Here is a 6955-nt window from a genome sequence, read left to right as displayed (position 1 = left end):
AATGTAAAAGCTAGATGTGTTTCAATTTTGGGAGTTAAATTGTGGAATAGTCTTAGTGACGGGTTGAAGTTGTGTACCTCTCAGGGGAGATTTAAAAAGGCCCTGAAGGATCAAATAATTCAGGAGTACAGTTGAGTAAAACATCAAAGATTTATTTTCTCTTTTCCTTTTTCTCTTAAAGAAAAAGAAAAAAGAATTATATCTTGCAGCATATTTTAAATTTTTCTTTCTTATATTAAAGTATATTTGGTTTTTAAGAATTGTAAAGGATAGGCAAAAATAAGCACGTGCTTCAGCCTATTCATTTTTTCAGTCATTGAGTTTGGATTTTGTGTGTGAGCTTACTTTGAATATGTACATTTGTGATTTTTTCTTTTTTTCTTTTCCTTTTGAAAGTCCACACATGTGTGTTTTTGATTTATCTGTAAACAAAGACTGAAAATAAAACTATTCATCATCATCATCATCATCATCATCACATCAGGGTCCCCCATTTTCAATTCATAGTGACATTTATGACATACACAACATACATGACATCATGACATTTATGGCATAGGGCGGGACATACATGACACACAGGTATATAGTACTGTTACATTTGTGACATATACGATATGCAAATATACAGTACTGTTACCCATAGATCCTAACAGAGAATATATACATATGATGGGGAGGACACTGTACATTTCGAATTGCAGCCTCCCGTAGGTGGTCTTTAAGAGCGGTTTTGAATGTGGGTAGGGATTCACATCTTTTTACGGGTTTGGGTAGGGCGTTCCACATTGATGTGGTGTGACCAGTCTCGTATCGCTCTGCGTTGTGTTCAGATTCAACCCCTGTTAAGGGATCGCCCTGAGTGGGAGTTGAACCCCGGTCTCCCGCGCCGCGGGCGGCATCACAGACCACTGTACCAAGAGGTGAATTCACGTCTAAGTACTGGGTCTGGATGCCTCTGGGGAGAGAGTTTACTTGCAGTACAGCTTAACGTCCACAGCCACTTCACTATACAAGTCCCTTGTGATTGTGGATAGACATGCGGTGCCTCCGTTACAGTGGCATAATTGCGAAATGTGTTTAGTCCCTTGTTTGAGCCGAATATGGGTTGCACATGATTTGTGGAACTCCCTCTGGTGTTGTGGGCGTGGAATTCACTGACCTTTGGGAAGTATTTCGACATGTACATGGGTACCTGTGTGGTGTAGTGTATCTTGTAGACCAGGCCCATTGCAAGTTGCTGTACTCTGTCGTCTACTCTAAGCCATCCTAGGTTGTCAAAGTGGGCAGGGGTGAGGTGGGTTCTAGGACTAAGGTCAAGCAGTAGTCTGACCAGTTTGTTTTGAGATGTTTGTAATTTTGTTTTAAGCGCCTTTGAGGTGCTTTGGTACCATGAGGTGCAAGCATAGTCGTAGTACCCTTGAATGAGTGCTCCTGCCAGAGTCTTCAGGGTATTCTTGTTTACCAGAGAGGAGATCCGGTACAAGAATCTAGTTCGTTGGTTGACTTTTTTGATTACATTGGATGCCATTTTGTCACAGGAAAGATTAGCCTCTAGGATGGAACCCAGGTAGGTAATTTCATCTTTCCTTGTGACAATATTGTCACCCACTGTAACTGAGAAGCCGTCGGTCTTGCTGAGTTTGTTATTTGAACCGAAGAGAATGGACTCTGTTTTGCCCATGCGTAATGATAGTTTGTTATCAGCGAGCCAGGTGCAGATTCTGCCGAGTTCTGAGCTGAGGGTTTTGTCAACCTGTAACTTGTTCTTGTCAGAGACCAGCAGGGCTGAGTCGTCCGCGAACAAGAACAAGTTGCAGTCACAAGCTGACGACATGTCATTTGCATAAATCGTTCATATTATACTAGTATACTATCTATAATATTATTCAAATTATTAATCCTCCACTGCACTGTCTTTGTCCTGTGTCTGTTGTTGTTGTTGTTGTTGTTGTTGTTATGTGAAAAAAAAGAATTATGGAAAAAATGCATACACTGTAATGCAGCCACAATTACCAATGTGTTTACACATATGGCTTAATAAAGGAATCTTAATCTGAATAGTTTACATTCTAATTCTAATAAAACAAAATTCATGATACTTTCCAGGGCAAAAAAAAATAGATTACAACAATAGTTTACAGATATCATCACTAAATGGTACACAAATTAGCAGAGTCCAAGTTAAAGTTCTTCCTTCCCTTAGGGAATTTAAATGTCTGATTTAATTTCTAAATGATTCATGTTGTAACTGTTTTTAACTGATTGCACTGCACATTGTTTTGTTGTTTTATCTTGTTGTACACTCAGCAGTTCTGTAAATGAGGTAACCTCACCTCAGAGCTCACCTGAGTATAAATAAAGGTTTCAATCAATCAATATTATACTAAATTATAATAAAATCCAAACCTTCATAAAGAATCCCCCCACAAAGACAAAAAGTTACTCTGAGGCTAAGAATAAAAAACAAGTTCAATTCACCTCAGGATTCAGTGAAACGATAACATGGACGTGTTCAAAATAAGACGATACCTTATTTATACCCTTTTCATTTGAAGATGTTTCCACACAGTACTCAGCCCGGGCTGTAAAAAAATTAATAATAATTGTGTTAACCCTTTCACTACCACACTACCAAATTGTTAACCCTTTCACTTTAACCCTTTCACTGCGACACAAGTTCAAGTTCAAAGACAAAAGTCTTTCTCTGGTCTGCATCCCCTTATAATAACATCACTAAATGGTATACAAATTAGCAGAGTCCAAGTTAAAGTTGGAAGTTCTTTCGTCCCTTAGGGAATTTAAATGTCTGATTTCATTTCTAAATGATTCATGTTGTAACTGTTTTTAACTGATTGCACTGCACATTGTTTTGTTGTTTTATCTTGTTGTACACTCAGCAGTTCTGTTCAGAAACAAACCCATGTACATGTCAAAATACTTCCCAAAGGTCAGTGAATACCACGATCACTACACCAGAGGGAGTTCCACAAATCATGTTAAACCCAGATTCGGCTCAAACAAGGGACTAAACACGTTTCGCAATTATGCCACATCAATGTGGAACGCCCTACCCAAAGCTGTAAAGGAATGTGAATTCCCACTTTCAAAAACACTCTCAAAAAACACCTACGGGAGACTGCAATTCGAAACTGGCCACCGTAAATGTCCTAACACAACCCCCTCCAATGTACAGTAAATGACCAAGTATGGTTTTGTCAATATTCCAATGTACAGTTTTGCTTGTACAGTTGTACAGTGTCCCCCACCCACCCCTCCTACCCAACCTCCTCCAATGTACAGTTTCTATGTCAAATGTATATACACTCTTTTCTGGACTCTTTTCGTATCACAAACAGTACTTTATTTGCAAATCTGGTATGTCATAAATGTATAGATGTAGCAGTACTGTCTATCTGTATGTCATGTATGTCATATATATATGTTATGATGAATTGAAAATGGGGGACCCTGATGTAAACAAGACGAAAGTCTTTCTCTGGTCTGCATCCCCTTAATAATTGTATGTTTTGAGCTGTACTGTACTGTACCCATTCTGCAATCTGTTAATAAAGTTTTCAATCAATCAATCAATCAATCAATTAATCAATCAATCAATCAATCAATCAACAATCAATCAATCAATCAATCAGCGAGAGAGAGCGCGCAAGATACCCCCCCCCCCCCCCCCCCCCCCTCATCCGCATGCGCAGTAGTGCTTAGCAAGCCTCAGGTCGAACACTATCCGCGTGATTACGAAACCTAGCCACATTTCTCGGAGACGCTCTCTGATTGGCACTGACGCGTTTGCCGAGCTGTGTCTTTGCCCATTTCCGGGTCTAACAGCCTGCAAACTACCTGGCGTTCTATCGTCACGCTCTAAGACAAACTCTAACCTTAACCAACTTCGAAAGAGTGCCTAAGCTTAACCAGTGTAGAAACAGGTGTCGGCCAATCAGAGAGCGTCTCCGAGAAATGCGGCTAGGTTTCGTATAAGACCACCGTAACACTTCCGGGATTCTGAAATCAGGGAGGAGATTGCGGGGGGGTCAAATGAATGAATGTGGACGAGAGCCGTGATGTAAGTGGTTGCAGATACGGCTGTGGGGGTGCTGGAGACATGATCGAATAGACGTTTATGCGCCTCGCTCTCCTGAACACGGCGTGACCCATTCCTAATCGATCAGAACTAAATCGGCAGAGAAAAAGCCCGTTTTAAAGCACCTATTCTGCATGGACATGCGCAGAGTGCCCATGGAGTCTGGACAACGCGAGATGACGCTCGAATGAATGTGGACTGTTCCATCAGAGGGGGGAGCTTCTCACCAGATCCTCTTGTCCTCTCACCAGGTCCTCTTGTCCTCTCACCAGGTCCTCTTGTCCTCTCACCAGATCCTCTTGTCCTCTCTCTCACCAGGTCCTCTTGTCCTCTCACCAGGTCCTCTTGTCCTCTCTCTCACCAGGTCCTCTTGTCCTCTCACCAGGTCCTCTTGTCCTCTCACCAGGTCCTCTTGTCCTCTCACCAGATCCTCTTGTCCTCTCTCTCACCAGGTCCTCTTGTCCTCTCTCTCACCAGGTCCTCTTGTCCTCTCACCAGGTCCTCTTGTCCTCTCACCAGGTCCTCTTGTCCTCTCACCAGGTCCTCTTGTCCTCTCACCAGGTCCTCTTGTCCTCTCACCAGATCCTCTTGTCCTCTCACCAGGTCCTCTTGTCCTCTCACCAGGTCCTCTTGTCCTCTCACCAGATCCTCTTGTCCTCTCACCAGGTCCTCTTGTCCTCTCACCAGGTCCTCTTGTCCTCTCACCAGGTCCTCTTGTCCTCTCACCAGGTCCTCTTGTCCTCTCACCAGGTCCTCTTGTCCTCTCACCAGGTCCTCTTGTCCTCTCACCAGGTCCTTTTGTCCTCTCACCAGGTCCTCTTGTCCTCTCACCAGGTCCTCTTGTCCTCTCACCAGGTCCTTTTGTCTTCTCACCAGGCTGTCATTGTATGGTAAATATCAATTTATTCTTAATTGACTTGCCTGGTTAAATAACATAAATGTCTGGAGTTGAACGTGCAGAATAATTGTTGAAACGACGATGGACATTGTATACTTTTGGTTGTACTTTTAATATACTTTTGGTTGTACTTTTAATATACTTTTGGTTGTACTTTTAATATACTTTTGGTTGTACTTTTACGGGCGATAGCGGCTCAGGAGGTGGAGCGGTTTGTGGTAATCGGAAGGTTCCTGGTTCGATTCTGTGAGCAAAGGCACTTAATTACCCCTAATTGCTCCCGACGAGCAGGTTGGCACCTCGCATGGTTACCTCCGCCGTGAATGTGAGGCATCGGTTGTAAAGCGCTTTGAGTAAAAGCTGTTCTATATAAATGCAGCCATTTACTTTATAAAGTATAATCTATATTTTTAATGTCTCCTCAGATCTGAAGCGTGTCGATGCTGATGGAGGGCGTGTTGCTTATGAAGGCTGCCGGACCTTCCCCACCTCCTCCTCCCCCCAGCGGTGTACCCCCACCACCTCCTCCTCCTCCCCCCATCGGTGTTCCTCCTCCTCCTCCTCCTCCTCCCCCTCCCCCTCCCCCTCCTCCTCCTCCTCCTCCTCCCCCTCCCCCTCCCCCTCAATGTGTGGGCCCACTTCGGCACATGAAGAGCTTCAACTGGGTCCCCTGCTGCCAGAGTGTTCCGGGGAAACAGAACGTCTTCACAGCCGGGCCGCTGAAGAAGAACCTGGAGCTGGACTTCCAGTCCTTGGAGGAGCTGTTTTGTCACGAGGACCATCACCAGCGCCAGCCGGGCCTGGAGAGGAACCGGAGCTCCGCCAACCTGAGGAACCGGGCCGGCGCTGCCCAGCAGGCGCAGGTGAGCGTCCACCTCACAGGACACTGGGTGCTGTAAGCCATCACTGATGCAGAGTGTCTGGTCAGTAACATGCGTCTCCCAGTCCCTCCACTCTGCAGTAAACAGCCATCACTGATACATAGTGTCTGGTCAGTAACATGGGTCTCCCAGTCCCTCCACTCTGCAGTAAACAGTCATCACTGATACAGAGTGTCTGGTCAGTAACATGGGTCTCCCAGTCCCTCCACTCTGCAGTAAACAGCCATCACTGATACAGAGTGTCTGGTCAGTAACATGGGTCTCCCAGTCACCTCCACTCTGCAGTAAACAGCCATCACTGATATAGAGTGGCTGGTCAGTAACATGGGTCTCCCAGTCCCTCCACTCTGCAGTAAACAGTCATCACTGATATAGAGTGTCTGGTCAGTAACATGGGTCTCCCAGTCCCTCCACTCTGCAGTAAACAGTCATCACTGATAGAGTGTCTGGTCAGTAACATGGGTCTCCCAGTCCCTCCACTCTGCAGTAAACAGTCATCACTGATACAGAGTGTCTGGTCAGTAACATGGGTCTCCCAGTCCCTCCACTCTGCAGTAAACAGTCATCACTGATACAGAGTGTCTGGTCAGTAACATGGGTCTCCCAGTCCCTCCACTCTGCAGTAAACAGTCATCACTGATGTAGAGTGTCTGGTCAGTAACATGAGTCTCCCAGTCCCTCCACTCTGTAGTAAACAGCCATCACTGATATAGTGTCTGGTCAGTAACATGGGTCTCCCAGTCCCTCCACTCTGCAGTAAACAGCCATCACTGATACAGAGTGTCTGGTCAGTAACATGGGTCTCCCAGTCCCTCCACTCTGCAGTAAACAGCCATCACTGATATAGAGTGTCTGGTCAGTAACATGAGTCTCCCAGTCCCTCCACTCTGCAGTAAACAGTCATCACTGATATAGTGTCTGGTCAGTAACATGGGTCTCCCAGTCCCTCCACTCTGCAGTAAACAGTCATCACTGATACAGAGTGTCTGGTCAGTAACATGGGTCTCCCAGTCCCTCCACTCTGCAGTAAACAGTCATCACTGATATAGATTGTCTGGTCAGTAACATGGGTCTCCC

The sequence above is a fragment of the Notolepis coatsorum genome (assembly GCF_963971535.1).
Source record: "Notolepis coatsorum genome assembly, chromosome: 2".
Lineage (NCBI taxonomy): Eukaryota > Metazoa > Chordata > Actinopteri > Aulopiformes > Paralepididae > Notolepis > Notolepis coatsorum.
This window is presented reverse-complemented; position numbering follows the sequence as displayed.